A 21597-nucleotide genomic window follows, 5' to 3' on the forward strand; every position below is an offset into this window, starting at 1 on the left:
CCACATGGGACAACAACAACATCTATATTGAAATTTCCTATGTCATTTCCCATGTCATTTCCCATGTAAAATCCTTTATCATTTTTCGTAAAATTTTTCCATGTCATTTCCTATGTGAAATCTTTTATCATTTTTTCGAAAAATTTTCCAATGTCATTTCCCATGTCATTTACCATGTGAAATTTTTTATTATTTTTTCGAAAAATTTTCCCATATCAATTCCCACGTCAAACCCCATGTCATTTCCCATGTGAAATCCTTCATCATTTTTTTGACAAATTTTCCAATGTCAAATCCTCTTTCGCCCTATCGAAAATCCCCACATGGGAAAGCATATGGGAATCCACATGGGAAACCATATGGGAATCCACAGAGGAAATGGAATACGATAAAGGATTTCACATGGGAAATGACATGGGGTTTGACGTGGGAATTGATATGGGAAAATTTTTCGAAAAAATAATAAAAGATTTCACATGGGAATTGACATGGGAAATGACATAGGAAATGACATTGGAAAATTTTTCGAAAAAATGATAAAAGATTTCACATGGGAAATGACATGGGAAAATTTTACGAAAAATGATAAAGGATTTCACATGGGAAATGACATGGGAAATGACATAGGAAATTTCAATATAGATGTTGATCGTCATTATAGTTTCATTGTTTCGCCACCAGATGGTAAAAATATTTTCTCTCACAGTTGAGACCAGTCTGGAATACTATAAAAGCTGAGAGTCTAAGGCAGAAGTAAAGTAAATTTTTTTTTATTTTTCAGATGAGTTGCATTATTATTATTTGATATTTAATCAAATAATTAATTTTTTTTGTAAACTGCCGCCTGCATAAAGCAGCCAACTAAAAAATTCCCAAATAAAATCCTATATCATTTCCTATATGTAAATCCATGTGAAATCTTAGGTTGAGATTTCAGAATCTATATGAAATCTTATATGATTTCCTATGCTTAAATCTATTTGTTTTATCATTTGGAAGAATGCACATGAAATCGTATTCCATTTCCCATATGGATTCCCATATGGTGTCCCATGTGGATTTCCATATGCTTTCCCATGTGGGTATTTTCAATAAGGCGAAAGAGGATTTGACATGGGAAAATTTTTCAAAAAAATGATAAAGGATTTCACATGGGAAATGATATGGGAAATGTCATGGGAAAATTTTTCAAAAAAAAGACTAAGGTTTTTACTTGGGAAATGACGTGGGGTTTGACATGGGAAAATTTTTCAAAAAAATGATAAAGGATCTCAATTAGTATTTAACATGGTATTTAACATGATATTTGACGTGGGATTTGACATAGGAAATGACATGGGAAATGAGGAACCTTTTTTTGATATTTTCCTATGCCAATTCCTGTCCCAATTTCCCATGAAGATTTATATGGGATCCCATATGGTTTCCCATATGGGAATGGGATTTTACAAAGGATCCCATGTGGTTTCCCATGTGGGGATTTTCAATAGGGTAGATTAGCAAAACGAACTGAAGAGAAAAAAATCCTCAATAAATAATGACACTAACGAAAAAAAAGTAAAATAATTAAATAGAAAAGATGAAAATACAAAAAGAATCTGCACTAGAATAAAAAAGCAGACAACTGACTGACTCGAGTATTCGGTCTGAATATTGAGCTTAGAGCGCGAAATTTTGAAATTAGAATTGGTATTTTGAAGAAATATGAAAATAGTTTTTAAACATTAAAGTTTTTTATTAAAACTTAACTTAATTTTATTTTTAAAATTAGATAATCAAAAGTTACATTTTAAATAAAAGTTAAGATTTTGTTAAAACTGGAAAACTCTATTGGGATCCGAAATCTTGTGTAACTACTCAACCCTGAACCCACTTGTGGCAACCATCTTGCTGTTTTGTCTCTTTCTTTATACATATGTTCGACAGAGACAAAATAAAAAATGGCTACCGCAAGTGGGTCGACACCAGATGGCGTATCGCAGTATTTCAGATCCCAATTGTAAAATTTTAGGTTGTTTTCTACACCTTTTTTTAGGAAGCATTTGTAATGTAAATAATAAGTACCGAAATAATTAATTAAAATACTAAAACATTCAACTAAACATTGTATGTCTATATTATTTTTTCATATTGTTGAATAATTTTTGCAAAGTCTTTAAAACGAAAAACAAAATTAAAAAAATTTAATTGGAGTACATATTTTGACAGTTATTATTATTATTATTGTACTCAACGTTTATGATAAACGATGTTTAAAGACATAATTTTTTAAAATGAAAAATTCTATAATTTTTTGCCTAAAAAATATTTTTTTATAATTTATTGATTAATGAAAAGTACAAGAAATATTTTTTAAGAAAAAAATTATAGAATTTTTCAATAATTAGTGATAATTTAGAAAAAAATTGTACGAATTTGTAAATGAAAATTGTAGAAATATGGTAGACTTAATAGGAGTATTGAATGGTAGAAAATAATAGCACATTAATAATGATTAGGCAAAATATAATCAACAACAAAAACTTTCTTGTACATATATAAGGATTTTTTTGAAAATCGAAGTTTCTAAAATTATAAATACTAAAACATCCAATAATTTTAATATTTTCCTTAACTTTAATATTTCCTAAATTCATATTATGCAACGTAACAAATACATTTTATGAATTAAAAACTTCTTTAGAAAACAGTTGAATTAAATATCGTCAATATATCAAATATTCTTTGAATTGCTGAGCAATATTATAACAATATTATGCTTTACTTAAATAATATTAGTCACATACAAACAATGTAATACTGATGCTTTTTGTTGGCTACGTCTAATAAAACAAATAACCCTATTAAAAATCCCTGTACAAGATCTTGTACAAGAAAATGTACATGTTCAGCAGCTGAACTTGTACCTGTTCTGGTAAGAACATGTACAAGATCTTGTACAATTTCAGCACCAGAATTTGGAACAAGTTCTTGTATTAAAACTTGTACAAGATCGTGAACAAAAATATATTTAATATTTGTATACAAGAAAATGTACAAGAACATGTATATTTTCTCGTACAGGTTCATTTATGTCTTTGTTTAGTGAAAATAAAAAACTTTAAAGGCTGCGCAGTAGTTTTCTTTGGACTTTACAGCTGCGCAATAATTTTTGGCAATTTTGCATCAGATGAAAATGCAATGTTCAAAATCCAATGAAGGGATAGTATCAAAAGAATTGATTCGAAAACTTTAGCTGTAAAAACAGCTTCTCCATCGGCATAGCACGGTACCCTGGAACCAATCTCAACCCTCAACATTCTCCCTTTCAAAAATCCCTGTTGCAACTTGTTCGGGGTACCTCACTGAATATTTTTCAACAAGAAAAATCAAAATCCGTCGGGCGCTTTTTTTTAATTTCAATTTTTGTGATTTTAGCGCCAAATTAAAAAAAAACTGATTTTTAAAGTAAAATTCAACTTCACATGGTCAAATTTTGTTCCAGAAATTATACAAAATCATAATTCCGGTAGAAATTTTTCTGTAGAATCGAAATCTGACATTGGCTTTCGAATTAAAATCAGAGGAATCTCAGAAAATCCGGAAAACTGTAAATATTCTAAAAACAATCTCACCGTAGCGTCGTTTTTTCCAAATTGTCTGTTAAATTTTATAAAAATAAGAGCAATTTCAAAATTTATCGAAATTTCCCAATAAGTAACAGTTACATTTTCAAATTTACAAAACAAAATATTATAGAATGAACATTTTTTTGGCGGTGATTAAAATTTTGAATTTAAAAGTTAACAAAATCTAGGGTATGTTTACGACGTTTCTACTGATTTTAAATTTTCTGATTCAAATTTGCTTTCTGTTATTAAATATGTAAATATATAAACAATTTTTAATTCGTTTCTAGTCTGTTTTTTTCCCAAGAAATTTGCGCCTGCGCCAATTAATCTTGGCTTTTTCACAAAGAACAATTTGTATATTTCGAAAACCAACGCAGCAGTTTTGTGGAATTTACCACTGTTGTTTGTAGATGGCGTAAGGAATTCTGTGTTTAATACAGAAAAAAAATTTCGACACAGAAAACTTGAAAAAAACGACAGTGAGATTGCTTTTAGAATATTTACAGTTTTCCGGATTTTTTGGGATTCCTCTGCTTTAAATTCGAAAGCCAATGTCAGATTTCGATTCTACAGAAAAATTTTTACCGGAATTTTAATTTTGTATAATTTCTTGAACAAAATTTGACCATGTGAAGTTGAATTTTACTTTACATAATTATAAAAACCAGTTTTTTTTAATTTAGCGCTAAAATCACAAAAATTGAAATTAAAAAAAAGCGCCCGACGGATTTTGATTTTTCTTGTTGAAAAATATTCAGTGAGGTACCCCGAACAAGTTCCAACAGGAATTTTTGAAAGGGAGAATGTTGAGGGTTGAGATTGGTTCCAGGGTACCGTGATAGCATAAAAATTGAAAGTTATCAAATGATTGTGAACTGGAAATCGATATTAATCGCTCTTCTCTCGTTGGTTGGATTTTTGAAATCGGCGTTGTTGCCTGTAAAATATATATATAATTTCTCAAGGATTTATCTAAAAATTTTTAGAAGTTTTGAAAAAATTAATTTTTAACATATTATAGTGAAGTTCGAATTGTATTGAAAAATATTGGTTGGTGAATTATGAAAAAATATTTTATTTAGCAAATATATAAGAACTTGTAGGATATAGTTTTAATTAATAAGTTTTCTAATAATAATGATTTTTCAAAATATTTTTTTTATAAAAATACGTACAGGATAGAATTGTTTGATTTTTCCTTTTTCAGATGTTACTTTAGTGAAATCTTTTGTAATTTCAAACAACATACCGACGCTTTTCCCATCATAATTCAAAACATCTCCCAATTGGACATGTTCTTCAAACATTGCATCTATCGTTTTTTTCAAATTTTCCTCCAATGTTCTTACTGGTATGTTTACAAGCTTCGAAAACTCCCACACTAACTAAAAGAGAAATGTATAAATGATTAAGAGTTACAAATTTAGAAATTTTTTATGAAACTGAAATTAAAATTAGAAAAATTAAAAAAAAATAATTTTCAAAATTATTTTTTTATGAAAGAAATGAAATTTTTCAAAATCCATAGACTTCATTGTTCAGAATCAATAAAAAATAGGAGTACATTAGTGTCTCCAACAAAAAATTTCTTTTTCTTGTAAATGTTTTCGTGATGTATAAAAACTTATTCAAGGTCAGTTGTTGAAAAGTTGTTAAATTAAAAAAGTATAATCATTTTAAGCTTGAAAAATTTCCAATCAGTCAATATAAATCTTGTTTTATAATGAAAAAGATAAAAATTTCAATGTATCTGAAGTCTGCAATTATAAGTTTAATAAGAGTATGTAGTTTCACTCTTAAATTTTTTTAACATATTTAAGAATTTCATCAGCAGAAAATTTTACCATTTCTTTCAATTTTAGTGCTGGGTACTTTTGGAAAATTTCGGTGGCAGTCATTTTCTTAGTGGTTTCTGTCCTGGTGTTTCGCGTTTCGTTTAAATAACTCTCCAATTTCTTAATATTTGGCCGATTATTGTGGATATTAACGTCGATAGCCATTTCCTTACAAATTACATTGTGAGCAGCTAGAGCATCATTTTCTTTATGTGCTTCAACTTTTCTACTTTTGAAGTATTTTACGCATCCACTATTTCTTGCTTCAGTTTGAACCTGTAACGAAATATAAAATTAAAATTTTTATACAAGGTGATTTTTATGTTTTAAACCCCTTAAATTTTTTTTAAATCCACTTTTTTTGTTAAATATTTGTACTGTGACATTTTGACAATTAGAGAAATGAATTTGTTCGCAAAAAGGAATTGTTGTAGTTGATAACAAATTAGTATTTTTTTTATTTACTGTTATCAAAGCATTTTCAGAGGTTGACGCAACAGGATCATACGTTTTAGCCGATTGAAAAGAAGAGTTGGAAGCGAAATTCAGTAAAATTTTTAAAATGGAGTCTGAAATTTTTTTGATGTTTTTTGTTTGTTTTGAATGGATTCTTCGATGTAACCCTCTGCGACCTGGTTAGACTTCCAACCTCCATGGCGTTTCAATTCCAAGAGGTCTGCACCATTGGTTTTTTACCCGAAACGGGTTTTTCCAAATAAATAACTGTTTATTTATTCAATATCCTACAATTCATTTATAATAAATTCTAAAACATAAATTCAATTTTAATTTGAATTTAAATTCAGTGCCCGCTTTTAAGCGGATAATAAAGTGTAAGAATCCACCGCATTGGCTATATTTCATGGATCCAACGGAAATATAGTCTCTAGAAATTTAGGACGTGACACAATATAAACAAGAAAATTCTTGTCCCGTAATAACCTCATACCCGTCACAATCCTCACAAGCGGTACAACTTCCTCTTTTAAACCCTTTCCTGTCTCTCATATAATTAGTCATTTTCAGTATACGTGGAATTTTTTTTGTAAATATTACGGTTTTTGTCAAATACCGTAAAATGGGGTAAAGTCGGCGTTTGGGGGTAAAGTCGGCCGGCGCTTTAAATCATTTTAAAGTTTAACTATTACTTTTTTCCAGAAGAAATCCGAGTTTTATTAAAAATGTAGTTAGAATTAATGTAAATTAATAAATGAAATACAATATTTAAGTGTTTAAAGCGCCGGCCGACTTTACCCGCAAACGCCGACTTTACCCCATTTTACGGTATCTTTTGTACTAAAAAAAATGTATATTAATTATTGTAGTAATATTCGAGAAATGATAAATCCTCAGGAGACTCAAATTTTTTCATTTTTTGTTTATACTAAAATTACTGGAGAAGCTAAAGGTCATATTCGAGATGGTATGACTTCAGAAGAAATTTTTAAAAAATTAAATCGAATTTATTTTGCTAAAGAAGATGTAAGTCAATTGATACAAAAGTTGGTGTCCATTCGTCAAAATAAAGATGAAACAATTTCAGTTTATGGATGAAGAGTTAAAATCATACTTAATCAATTAATTAATCAATGTAAGGAGAATAACTCCGAAGCTATAGCTTCTGTTATTATTAAAACTTACGAAGAAACTGCTATAAGTGGCTTCTTGAGAGGATTACCTAAACAAATATTTTTAAAATTAAATGATAAAAAAATTGTAGATTTAGATGAAGCAATAGCTATGGCTATGCAAGAAAAAGAAACTTTTAAAATGTGGGAAATTTTGCATGAGGATGAGCAACCTTCAACTTCAAATTTTGAGAAAACATCTTTTCCACGACGAAAACAGTTTACTCATTTTCGTGCAGAAGAGAATCAATCAAAAACAATTAAAAATAATAATAAAGAAATATCAAATATTACATGTTATAATTGCCATAAAAAGGGACATATTAAAAAAAATTGTACGTCTAAACATGATAAAAAAAATGAAAAAGAATATGTTCATATTGTAAAAGACCAAACCACACATTTGAAAAATGTTTCCTTAAAAGAAAAAATGAAAAAGAAATTGAATTTAAAGTTAATAGAAATAAAATTAAAAAAGAAGATTTATCAACTGAATCTTTAGCAAAAAACTCCAATTGAGATCAACAAGTTGGGGATTTGTTGACCGAAAAATTAAAAAATCCTCTCAAGAGCGAGTCATCTTCCAAATCGGAGAAATTGAAAGAAGAGGTGAAGTTCCCTCAATAGATTTGGAGAATGATTCGTTTCTTAATAATAAAGCAAAATTTTTAGTTAATACAGGCTCTTCAGTAAATTTAATTAAAAGTAATATTTTAAATGAGAGAATAATTATTAATAAAAATAAAATTTTTAATTTAGTTGGAATAAATCCAACTATGACTAAAACTTTGGATGAAATTAAAATTTACATTTATGGAATTGAAACATGGTTTTAAGTCATTGGACCTGATTTTCCTATCAAGTATCAAGGAGTTCTAGGAGTAAATTTTCTAAGACAACATAGAACAACAAATTAAAAATACTAATTTAGTAGAAGGATATATTCCTAGAATTCCGTGTAGTCCTGGGGTTTCTGCTGGAGAAGTATTAGTAACAAATAAGAACAATCAAATTAAATTATATATAGTTAATTCAACTAGTGAAAAAGTTGAATTCACAATTCCTATACTTGAGTTGGAACATTTTGCAATTCCCTTGGAGTCTTCACCTGCTGAGGATAATCTTCAGGAATCACCTAATGAAACAAAAAATCATGCAAAAAGATTGTCCTTGTTATTTGAGACTTTAAATCTAGAGGGAATTAAAGTAGGAAGAAAGAGAGAGTTTAATAAAAATTTTCAATGATTTTCCAAATCAATTTTATTTACCTGGAGATAAATTGGGTTCGACAAATTTCATAAAACATAAAATAATTACAAATACTGGAAAACCGATTTATGTAAAACAATACAGGCATCCTCCCGTTCATAAGGAAGAAGTAAATAAACAATTAATAGATCTTTTATTAGCAAAAATCATTAAACCCTCTAAGGCGCTTTACAATTCACCCCTCTGGATTGTACCTAAAAAATTAGATTCACATGGTAATAGACGCTGGATAATGGTAATTGATTATCGTAAATTGAATGAAATTACTGTGGGAGATGTATATCCAATTCCTAGTATTATTGATATAATTGACCTGTGTGGAGGAGCTAAATACTTTTATGTGTTGGATTTAGCTTAAGGATTTTATCAAATTCCTCTTGATTCTGAAAGTCAGCCAAAAACTGCTTTTAGTGCTCCTTTTGGTCATTATGAATTGAATATACAACAATGCCTTTTGGTTTAAAAACAGCTCCTAGTAGTCTCAAAAATTAAAAAAATTGTTAGGAAGACTTAAAACCTCAGGCCTTACCTTACAACTAGACAAATGTTTTTTTCTTTAAAAAGAATTTACTTATTTGGGTCATTTAGTTACAGAAAAAGGTGTAAACCCAGATCCAAAAAAGTTAGAAGCAGTAAAGAAGTTTTCCAATACCCAAAACAAGAAAAAATAATAAACAGTTTCTTGGTCTTTCTGGTTATTATAGAAGATTTGTTGAGGATTATTCAAAAATAGCTAAATCTCTGATGGACTTCACTACATCAAAAATCCTTTAAAATATTAAGAGATCGATTTTGTCAACCTCCCATTCTTCAATATTTTGATTTTTCAAAACCATTTATTTTAACTACAGATGCTTCACATTATGCTATTGGTGGAGTACTTAGTCAAGGTCCAATTAGACAGGATTTACCAATTGCATATGCATCTAGGGTTTTGCAGTTTATTTAGTAAAATTTTTCCGTCCATACTTATATGGTAGGGAATTTACATTAGTTACTGATCATAGATCTTTAGTATGGTTAAATGGATTAAAAGATCCTGTTTCCAGATTAGCAAGATGGCGTATAAAATTGAGTGAATACGATTACAAAATTATATATAAACCTGGTAAAATTAATGCTAATGCAGATGCTTTATCTAAAAATCCAGTAAATAATAATGATATTGAAATAGAAACAATAAGTATTGTTGATGTTGATGGTTTGATTGAGTGATTGTGGATTTCTTGGGATGAGTTGTGCCGATTTGGGGGTCGGAGGGATGAAACCTAATATATCCGCAGGGGGTATTTGTCCCTCGGATTCGCGGGTTGTGCATGAGGACTCATTGCAGCAGGTTTTAAGCTGTCCAATTTTGGAATCCTTTATGAATGAAAATAATAAAATACCAGTAATGAATACTTTGATGATTGAAAATTTCCTTGGCCAAGATGAATGTTATGCTCATTGTCCATAATGTTCGATCAATCATGAAAACGAAATCGATAGTATAATTGGATCAGTTTTTCAAATAGATAATGCTTGTATAATTTATAGTAACGATATTTTGTCTATGGGAAGTGGTCATATTCTTCATTTTGTTTTAGCAGATTGTATTTTTCAATCAGATATTAGTAAAGAATTAATTGAAAAGAAATTATTAAATGTAGAATCAATAAAATTAGATGATTTTAAGGTTGAAAATGTAATCGTTATTCCTCAAGGAAATCGCTATATTGTTCATGTAGTAGTTAAAAAACTTTGATGGGAGAGCTTATTTGAATAAAATATCAAGTGCTATTTTAGCATTAAAAAATGCACTGGAACCACTTGATATTACTTTTGTTATAGTTTCAAAAGTGGGAAATAATTTAGATGAAATTTCTTGGTTTTCTATTGAAAAAATATTTTATCAATACTTTTCTGATTCAAAAATTAAAATCTTAGTTTGTTCAGAAGAAATAAAAATGCCAAAAATAGAAGAACGCGAAAAAATTATTAAAGAATTTCATGAATCAACTATAGGAGGTCATAAGGGTGTTTTAAAAACATATTCAAGAATTATATCAATTTATTATTGGCCAAATATGAAAATTAAAATACAAAATTTTGTTAAATCATGTAAAAATTGTCAAAGAAATAAAATAATAAATTTAAGAACAAAACAGCCAATGAGAATTACATGCACTCCTAAGGAACCCTTTGAGAAAATTCAAATTGATATAGTTGGTCCTTTACCAATTACCTCGCATGAAAATCGATATATTTTAACTATACAATGCATATTTTCAAAATATGCAGATGCTACTCCATGAAAAAATATAGATTTAGTTACAATAGCTCATGCTTATGCCGAACAATTTATTTCCCGTTATGGTTGCCCCAAAATAATTCATAGTGATCGAGGAAGAACTTTCATAAGTAAAGTTATGAAACTTTTTTGCAAAATTTTTAATATTGAAAAAATTCAATCGACAGCCTATCATCCTCAATCTTAAGAATCTCTTGAACAAAGTCATCAAGATCTAATTCAATATCTTCGTCAATTTAGTAATGCTCAATCCTAGGATGAAAAACTACGATATGCATATTTTCTTATAATACTTCCATTCATGAATCAACTGGATTCGCACCTCATACTTTAGTTTTCGAAAAAGAAGCTATAATTCCTTCTAGTTTTTCCCAAGAATTACTTGATAAAACTTACACACAATACTAACAAGAACTTTTCCGTAGATGGATAATATCTATTCCCTAGCTCGTGAACATCTTGAAAAATCTAAAACAAAAAATAAATATTATTATGATAAAAATGTTCATCCAGTTGATTATAAAATTGGTGATATAGTAAATTTAAAGATAAATATACGAAATGATACAAAATTTGATCCATTTTTCGAGGGACCTTATGAAATTACAGAATTAATTGGTGAATTTAATGCTAAAAAAACAAGTTGTAAATTCAGATGTTCATTACATGAACATTTTGCTTCCTCTTTACGATCAGCAAAAAAATTTCCTTCCTCGTGGAGAAAGCAAAATTTTATTGCCAAAATGTGAATTTTTGATTTTTTAACTTTCATTAATTCTTTAAATTTACCTCAAATGTATACTTTATATATATCGATCGATTCATCTTGACGTAAGGAATACGATTTTATTATATATAATCTTAAATTTTTCTATTTAAAAATTTTTTCGATTAAAAAAAAATTTTTGGAAAAAAGACGATAAAATTTTTTTTTTGATATTTTTCAAAATCCTTTGGTCAGATTTGAGATACTAATATGATAAATGAGCCTACCAAATTTTATCTAAATCCATTAAAACCTGTTAAAGTTATCTTCTAAACAAAAAAGGGATCCACACACACACACACACATACATACATCCGGACAATTGATCAGTATCTCATATAACATGTTTCTATAAAGAAAAAAATTTGTTTCCGCCACTTTGAAAAGTTTTATAAACGAAAGGACTACAAAGCTTCCTCCACGAGGAAGCAAAATTAGTAATAATCTACTTAAAATTGTTCATAAAGATCAATTACAATTAACTAATCTTTGAATAAACAATAAGTTTGTAAAATAGAACACTAATATAGAAATTGTAAATGTTCATAACTATATTTATTTTTAACGACCCATCCCTGGGATTTTTCGCTACTTACCTCACGATGGTGTTTATTTACATCACATGTCAATTTGATACAAAGCGTCGACTTCTGGTTTCCTTCATTGCTTTAATTTACCTTATTTTAAAAATAAAAATGAATGGAATACCAAATTATCATAATAGAGGTGGATAATATCCATACTTTATATCTCATGAAGAATGGGTTTCGAGAAACTTCCCTTTTTATTGTTTCCACCAGTAAGTAAATCAGTTCAACAATGAAGATTATCCTGGAAATAATTATTTTATTAATATATTACTTTTTTATGTATATAAATATATATAATAAATTTTTTTTTATAATAAATAAAATTTTCAATTGAAATGTTTTCAAATATATCTTTTCTTTTCTTTCATAGACAATTTTGGATCAAATTTCGGCAGTAGATTCGCCATTTCTTCACATGCATGCCATTATTTGGATATCAATTCCACGTGAAGGGCAAACATGGCGTTGCGAAGAATGTTTCTTTGAGGGAAGAGTTCCTGTTGGTGTTCGAGGAGTTGTCGAACACCGACATTATATGATCACTCTCACTTTGACCTAGAAAGGGGTTATCCGGGGTGCCTTCGTCGCGATGTTTTTCGTAGGCGACCAGTCGGACAATGTTGGAGGTGCATTTGGGGTTTTAGTAGCCTCAATTTGATAATAATAATTCCTCCCCATATAATTGTTCAATTATATAATTGCATTGAACCTCCCTATATCAAGTGTCTTTACCCGATAGAGACAATTTTACCATCAATTGAAGAACTATTTTTTGTCAGAATTAATAGAAATGATAGAGGGGAAATACTTTACCTCCGAATTATAAATGCAGAGGAGGAACCTCAACAAGTCCCTGATGACTTATTGAATCAAGCTGCGGCCCCCTTTTCACTTAATTCAAGATATTCCGATGGCCGAACGAAATGGTCCTATTAACTAAAAAAAGGGGATTATTTTCAATTTCATTTTGTTTGTTTTTCATATTAATATTATTACTTTCAATTATGTTCTTCTTAGTCCTTTTTACCTGAAAGGAGAAAGAATTTTTTTTACTATGAAAATTATATTTTTTTACATTAAATATATATATATATATTATTTAAAAAAAATAAAAAAAGGGTGAACAAATGTAAAAATTAACTATATATATATTTTTTATATTTCTAATTTTAAAGCCTTTGAAAAATTACAAATATTGAGTGTATGTGTATATCTGTATATGTATATACTAGGGGGCCATGCCCCCTGCGCGCTTCGCGCGCAAACCCTAATCCCCCTCCTCTCTTCCCCTCCCCCCACCCCAAATTTAAAGGTTAAGATCGTTTCAAGACTCTAAATATAGCCGTAAGTCCCCCCTCCCTATTCTTCTACCCCCCTTCTCTTGACTTGCGGCTATATTCAGAGTCTTGGAACAGCGGCGGCAGCGGCTTCGCGCGCCAACCCCCAGCCCCCCTTCTCTCTTCCCCTCCTTTTCCCCTCCCCCACCCTAAATTTAAAGGTTAAGATCGTTTCAAGACTCTGAATATAGCCGCAAGTCCCCCCCTCCCTTCTCTCATATCCCCCTTCTTTTTGTAATATCGGGTGTTTTCGGCATTCACTCAGAGTTAACTCTAGAGTTAGCAGTGGTGCTCAAATGTAAATTTTGATTTTCAGTTCGTCTGTTGGTTGTGAACGTTGTTGATTGGCAATTTGGCATAGACGATTCATTTTGATTGGCGCAGGGTTTGCAATTGTAACAACATGTGAAACGGGCCTTTTATTCTAGTAATGTAATGTTAAAATAAAATTTTTTGTTTCTAGATTTCATAAAAGTCCCCAAAAATTTATTACTAGATGACCCAGAGTTAACTCTGTTTTCTTGCGAGAGTAAAAAAAAAGGGTCAGTCCTAACCTTTAATGGCCGACAAAATTTGTGAACGGATTGTTTGTTTTGAAAAGTGTAAATTGAAACATAATAATTTATTTTTATTAAAAATTATTTTAACTTTTTATTTATAAAAAACAACTTTAATTAAAATAAATAATCTAGTTTCTAAAACAATTCAGATTAATTAAAGTTAGGGAAATAATGAAAAATTTGAAAATTATAAACTTTAAAAAATAACACGTTTATGGGTAGAAAAAATATGTTCCATTTTTAAATGAAAAACAAAAAATACGTATAAATTAAAAAAAAGTAAGCAAACAAGGACAACTAACTTCAAACTCAGGGTGATGAAAATAGAAAATCAATTATTTTATTTAGGTAAATAAATTTGCAAAGATAATATCATTGAGCACCACTGTTAACTCTAGAGTTAACTCTGAGTGAATGCCGAAAACACCCATAGGTAGATATATGCGTACTTACCGTTCTCATCCGTCAAGTTACTCCAAAATAATTAAAACTAACCAAACTTCTATTAAGGAAATCCTACCTTCTTGGCACATCATTTTTATTTTTAATTAATTATATTTTTATTTCTTGTTACTTAAATATTAAAAGATACATAAAAATACTATTAAAAAAATTAATTAAATGTGATTACACGCATTAATAAATGAGTGTATCATATTCTTGTGTAAGGAGGTGTGACGTCTGGCGTCTGCATCTAGTGAAATTTCTAGTGAAGTCGAAATTCACAAATAAACGAGTTGAGAATTTTTATCAAATCTCCAAATTATTTTTTAATTTAATTTTTGTTTTTCATGTTTTGTTTTATAAAAAAAATCGTAAAGTGAATATATATATATATTAATTGTTTATTCTAAAATTAATATTAGTTTGTTTTAATTAAACATAAGATAAATATTTATTGAAAAGTTTAATAAATAATTTAAATAAGTAATATTTAAAATTAGAGAATAAATAAAAAATGTAAATGTGCATAATTATTATATTAAACATATATAAATGTTGTATATATTCAAACCTTGTAAAAATTACTGTTAAATTTTATTTATTATTATTATTAAATTATCATAAAAATATAATAACATCTATAAATAAATAAACAAAAATGTTTATTTATATTTAAATTATTTTCGAGATAAATTTAACATAAAAATCCAATATGGCGGCGATATTTCTACGCAGTAACGCAATGACTTATGTGAGATGTAATTTTATTTAAAAATGTTAATAGTCTAAAAATAGAAAATATTGATTTTACTCGAGAACTACGTATTATAGATCCTAACGAATATTCACGAGTTGGCCTTGAGTAATTCAAATTGATTGGTTAGAAAGCACGACATACGTGCTCTGATTGGATGGACGTCTAAGAGGGGATAAAACTCCTAAGGTATAAAAGGCGAGCATTTTCGGCCTGAATTTCAGAACATTTTGTGAATTGTTAGAAGTTGGACGTGTCGCTCTTCTAATTTTCAAAGTACTGTAATTAACTCAGAAAAATTACAATAAATTTTTATTTTTGTGAATCACGGATAATAATAATCACAATAAACATTATTTTGTGAATTATTAGTTATTTTTGTGAACTATTGATAATAATAAACATTATTTTGTGAATTATTAGTTAATTTTGTGAACTGTTAATAATAATCACTATAAACATTATTTTGTGAATTATGAATTATTTTTGTGAATAATCTTTTAACAATTAAAGACAAATAATAATTATTTAATTGTTACAATAATTAATATTGTAAATCATCAAATAAATTGTTAATTTCCAAATAATAAACTGAATAAAATTGGTTTTTTACCCGAAAGGGGTTTTTCCAAATAAATAAGTGTTTATTTATTCAATATCCTACAATTCATTTATAATAAATTCTAAAACATAAATTCAATTTTAATTTGAATTTAAATTCAGTGCCCGCTTTTAAGCGGATGATAAAGTATAAGAATCCACCGCATTGGTTATATTTTATGGATCCAACGGAAATATAGTCTCTAGAAATTTAGGACGTGACACAATATAAACAAGAAAATTCTTGTCCCGTAATAACCTCATACCCGTCACAATCCTTACAAACGGTACACCATCCTCTTTTAAACCCTTTCCTCTCTCTCATATAATTAATCATTTTCAGTGTACGTGGAATTTTTTTTGTAAATATTACGGTTTACAATTTTAATTGCACTCAGATTCAATTAGTAGGGTCGTTTCCGAATTGGGATTTTTAGCGCGTACTTGATAAAGTATTTACTTGTGAAGTATGCAGTGTCCTTTTTTTCGCGAAGAAAAACAAGTACACTTTTTTCTGTATATGCCTTCACTTTTTTGCCCTTTTCTAACGTACGTGTTGCCATGACAACATGTGAGTTAGAAAAGGACAAAAAAGTGTAGACATATCTGGCTACGAGTGAATACTGCATACTTCCCAAGTATACACTTTATCGAGTATGCGGTAAACATTTCAATGCGGAAACGACCTAGGTTTTTCTGCACAAGGAAGTATAAGGTTGGATTTACATGTTATTGATGTAAATGCAGAACCAAAAATAATGAGTGTGAGAAGGACAGAGATATATCACTATCCTTTTCACTCTCATTATTTTCGGTTTTGCATTCTGCATTTACATCAACATGTGATTCCATCCTAAAAGGTGACTGACAAAGTGACAAATTTATCGTCTCCCTTATGTGTTTTGTTACTATAACAACCGACAGTTAGCTTGAACTGACAGGCGATGTGTGATCGGACCTTTATGATTTTCAGAGAATATACTTACCCTGGCGGATTGGGAAAACTGAGTTGTAACCGAATTGGGTTACGATTCGGTTACGTTTCGGTTCATTGTGAAATATTATCGTTATTCGACGAAATATGTAGTAAATAACTGTTAGGAATGGTTAATATACATTTAGAGTGCTTATTAACTATAATAATCTTGGTATTCATTCATTCATTCACTCATTCCGTCCGGAGCCTTGCTGGGTTTTCGGTGACAGAGAGAAGAACAAGTTATGGAGAGAGAAAGATATATCTTTATTTTGCAAATGAGGGTTCGCTTGACCTGCAATCTTTTAAAGAGGATTAATTAATAACTCTGAGGGCCCAGGTAATAATTTCTTTCTCCCTTTATCACGTGAAAAAACTATAAAGAAAGTCTAAAACTGAATAGGTAACGCATACCTTTCTTTCTTACACCAAGGAATATAACATAAGTACTTCTTCGTTTAACATTGCGTTTCTCTATCTAGACGATTGAAAATGGCATAAGAACATCTTCGTCTAAAATCTTAATCTTCTTCCTTTTTGTTTTAAGAATAAAAATAAATATTCATATATCTGTATATATGTATATAGGGGAGAGTGACAAACAGTGGGACACTTTTTTTCAAAGACATATTAATATGTTATTTTTATATATTTTTGGACACTGTTTAAATTAAGCAATCGCAAGAAATTATTTAAATAAAAATTGATTGTAACATTTTAAAATATTTTAAATTATTGGATATTATACTTAAAAACATCAGTAAACGAAGTAACAATTACACTTTTTTTAAAACTGTCCTATTTATATAAAAATCAGCATTGTATTTCAAGAAAAAATTTACTCCGTAACGTCAAAAACAGTTTTTTTTCAATTTTCTTTATAAATAATGAATCAATGTGGCTAAAATTTTTGGAGATAGTGTGTTGTCATAAACATGCTTTACATTTAAATTTTGGTCGAGTTTCTTTAAGTAGTTTTTCAGAAAATTAAAGTGTCCTACTGTTTAAACTGTGCCACTGTTTATCACTCTTCCCTACCTGTATTAGAGCCCCAGAAAATTTTAATAAAAAAATTTAAAAATTATTACCTGGCCCCTCAGAATTAATCTTCATTAACAAAGGCTCTATTGTCCAAGGATTGGTAATGTTTGTGGTAATTGTTCTGAGGGTCTAATACTGGTATATATACATATTTTTTTTTATTTTGAAAACAGAAAAAAAGAAGAGTAAGATTTTTAGGAGAAAATATTCTTATGTTATTTTGAATCCTCTAGATAGAGAAATGCAATATTAAATGAAAATATTTATATGTTATATTCCTTGATGTGAGAAAGAAAGATATACATTACCTCTTCAGTTTTTGCCTTTTATCTTTATATTTCCATGTGATAATACACGGAAAAAATTTCGAGACGTCAGACGTGCCGATGTCAATGTAAACCTACAGTACATTTCATTATGTACTCAGAGTTAATCTTCATTAACAAAGGTTCTATTGGCCAAGGGTTGGTACATCTTTATTTTTCTATATAATAAATGTGAAAAAAGAAATTATTAACTGGGTCCTCAGAGTTAATCCTCATTAACAAAGGTTCTATTGTCCAATGGCTGGTTTTTTTGTGGTATTTTTTCTGGGGTTTTAATACAGGTATAAATACGTACATATGTTATTTATAATGAACTACTGATTACTTATATAAGAGTGTCCTTTTTGCACTTATTGGCTGATCAGTAGTTACTGATTCATAGTTACACATAGTTCTCTCATTCTTTTGGATATTTGGTAGTTTTATTGGATAAAAGGCAAAATTGGTTATATTGAATTGAGGAAAAATTGGTTATATTTAGTAAAAGGTAAAATTAGTTGTATTGAATTAAAGGAAAAATTGGTTATATTTAATAAAAGGTAAAATTGGTTGTATTGAATTAAAGACAAAATTGGTTATATTTAATAAAAGGCAAAATTGGTTATATTAGAGAGAGTGAGCAAAAGGGATAAAGATATTTAGATTTTCATGAATCAAAAATAAAATTAAACGAAGTATACTATGGCCAACATAAAAGAGTATGTTATTTTAAGTGATAAAGATTTAAAAATTATTGAAAATAGAAATAAATTGTTAAATTACATGCATATCTACAAATTTGAAAATTTATTAAGAAAAGATTCCAATTCTTTTTTCAATATGCAAAGTGCTTTGTATGTACAAATGCTTGATTTTATTGTCCAAATTAGAGAAGGTGATAAACATATTCAAATACTTTTTAGCGGTAATAACAATTATGGTCACTGAATTTGTGTCTATTACGATAGAGTAAGGCTTTATATTTTTGATAGCCTTAATGAGGGGTGTTTAAATGTGCATCAAATAAAATATTTAATTAGATTGTTCACTTTTAAACCAACAGTAGTTTTTGAAGCTGTTGATCAACAACCTTTTGGTAGTATTGAGTATATGCAATAGCATTTGCAACATCTATATTATTTAACGTAATGCCAAACCGTGTAAATTATGAAACTGATAATAACAAAATGAGAAACCATTTTAAGTCAATGTTTGAAAATAATCACTTAAATCATTTTCCGACAGTAAGAACGTCTCACAATAGGAATTCGATAATAGAGAATGATTAGAACCATCTTTTTATAAATTGAACTCCGGAACATAAAAATTATATTTTAAACTATTGTTCTGTTTTTAATACTTTTCACAGTAATAATATTAACAGAGTTCTATTAACACAAGATTTAAAAATTAAACATTCTCTAAATGACACTAGTGAAACGAAAATAATATAAAGATAAATCGAGCAATTAAAGAGAAGGGATGAAAAAGGAAGGCAAGGCGCGAAGTTACATCTGAGCAGAAAATAATAAGACAGGAGAATGAGAGATTGAGAAAACGTAATCGTAATAAAACAGAAATAAAAAAGAAAGAGCACAAAAAAAAGAAATTATCTATAAAAACTGAAGATGGAAAGAAAATACAAAAGGATAAAAATTTGGCATGTAGGAAAAGAAAAATACCAATGGAAACTTAAGATGAAAAGAAAGTGCGTCAAGAAAATAATTTGTCATGTAAGAAGAAAAAATTTTCTACGACCACGGAAGATGAAAAGAATGTGTGAAGAAAAGAATTTGACATGTTAAAACGATAATCGGAATAAAAAAAGTGTAGGAGTTGCAATAATGTCTTTTGAAGATTTAGATGAAAGTAAAGTTCCACAGAATTATTTAGGTTTAATAAATGTAGAATGTAAGTTTTGTAACTCGTTACATTTTTTGTGTGAAAGACCGTCCTATAGATACATCACGGAGGAATGCCCCGTGAAGAGGACATTATGATATCGCCTGAATGTCACAAAAATATTCACGGTTGATATCAGCTTGACATTCAAGCAATATTCCGTGCTACTTGGGTGGTAGATCCAATATAAAGAAATTTTTTTTTACATTTCTAATATTAAATTTTTTTGAAAAAAAATGAATAAAAAATATGGTTAATGCACACTAGCAACGTAGTCGGCCGCTTGCGGACGACAAAGTTGCTAGTTTATGCAATAATAATAAATTAAGATATAATAAGTGTTTTAAGTGTTTAAGTGTTTAAGTTTTTAAGTGTTTTAAGTTGAATTAACATATACTACCCTCACAACAAAAGGATATTCAGGATATCCTTGGGACGTCCTGGGGATATCGATTTGTTTTCGGCGGTTTGGATATCCCTGGGATATCTTAGAGATGTCCATGGATATCCAGAGGATATCTTAGGGATATCCGAATCGCCAAAAGCAAATGGATATCCCCAGGACATCCCAGGGATATCCTGAATATCCTTGTGTTGTGAGGGTATGTATATTACCATCAGCGGCAGCTGTGATACGCGAGTTAAACCCTAGATGGCGTTAAGGATGACTTTGTGAATGAATTTCTAAAATTAAGCCCTTGAGTGTAAAATGTGTAAGTGAATATATAAGTTTTAAAAAAATAGATCAATTTATTAAAACATCTTTTTTGATTTGTACAAATATGTATATTAACCATTCCTAATAGTTATTTACTACATATTTCGTCGATTAACGATAATATTTCACAATGAATCGAAACGTAACCGAATCGTAACCCAATTCGGTTACAACTTGGTTTTCCCAATCCGCCAGGGTATATACATATAACTTGTTTATTTTGCTTGTTTGTAAATAATAATTTTAAGGTAAGTAGAAAATGATAATTTAACATAAAAGAAGATTAAACTTTTTAATTTTGATTAGTATTGTGTGAAATGTAAGCAAGTTAAAATTTTGTGCATATTTATCAACTATTTTTAGGTTATGATGCTAATTAAATTATTAATTAGAAAGAGTTTATTTCTTATCACATAATTTTTAAAATAAACTGAAATTAATTTATTTAATATATGTAAGTACAAGTTAATTAAATCTTTTGTTGTAGATATTCTCAATAATTTAAAAAATGGTGCCTTCTGATAATTAAAAATTTGACGCGCATAGCTATTAATCCAGTTTATTTTGATCTATAGCAAAAATTTTCCTGTCATAAATAAGAGAATTTAATTTGAAAACCTGGACAATGATTTTAAATTTCAGAACAAAATGAGCAATTATTTAAGTAGTATAACTATTTTTATATATGTGTAATAAGTTTTCTTTCATTCTATTAATTGATAATTCCAATTTAAATACAAATATGATTATAATACTTTGCTTTTTCAGTTAATTAATTATAATTTTTATTTCCAGGTTAATTTATAGCAAAATATTTTAAGATCTTGGGCCCTGAATCTAATATGGGATACATACAGCGTTAGCTGAGAACTATACTAATTTGAGACTACAAACTTTTACAAATGTATAGTTGGTTAGAATAAAAATGATCAATGTGTGAAGAAAAATTATATTTTGGAATGTAAAAATTT

Source organism: Leptopilina boulardi, unplaced genomic scaffold (assembly GCF_019393585.1).
Source record: "Leptopilina boulardi isolate dan_hultmark-lab unplaced genomic scaffold, ZJU_Lbou_2.1 LbouV2_226, whole genome shotgun sequence".
Lineage (NCBI taxonomy): Eukaryota > Metazoa > Arthropoda > Insecta > Hymenoptera > Figitidae > Leptopilina > Leptopilina boulardi.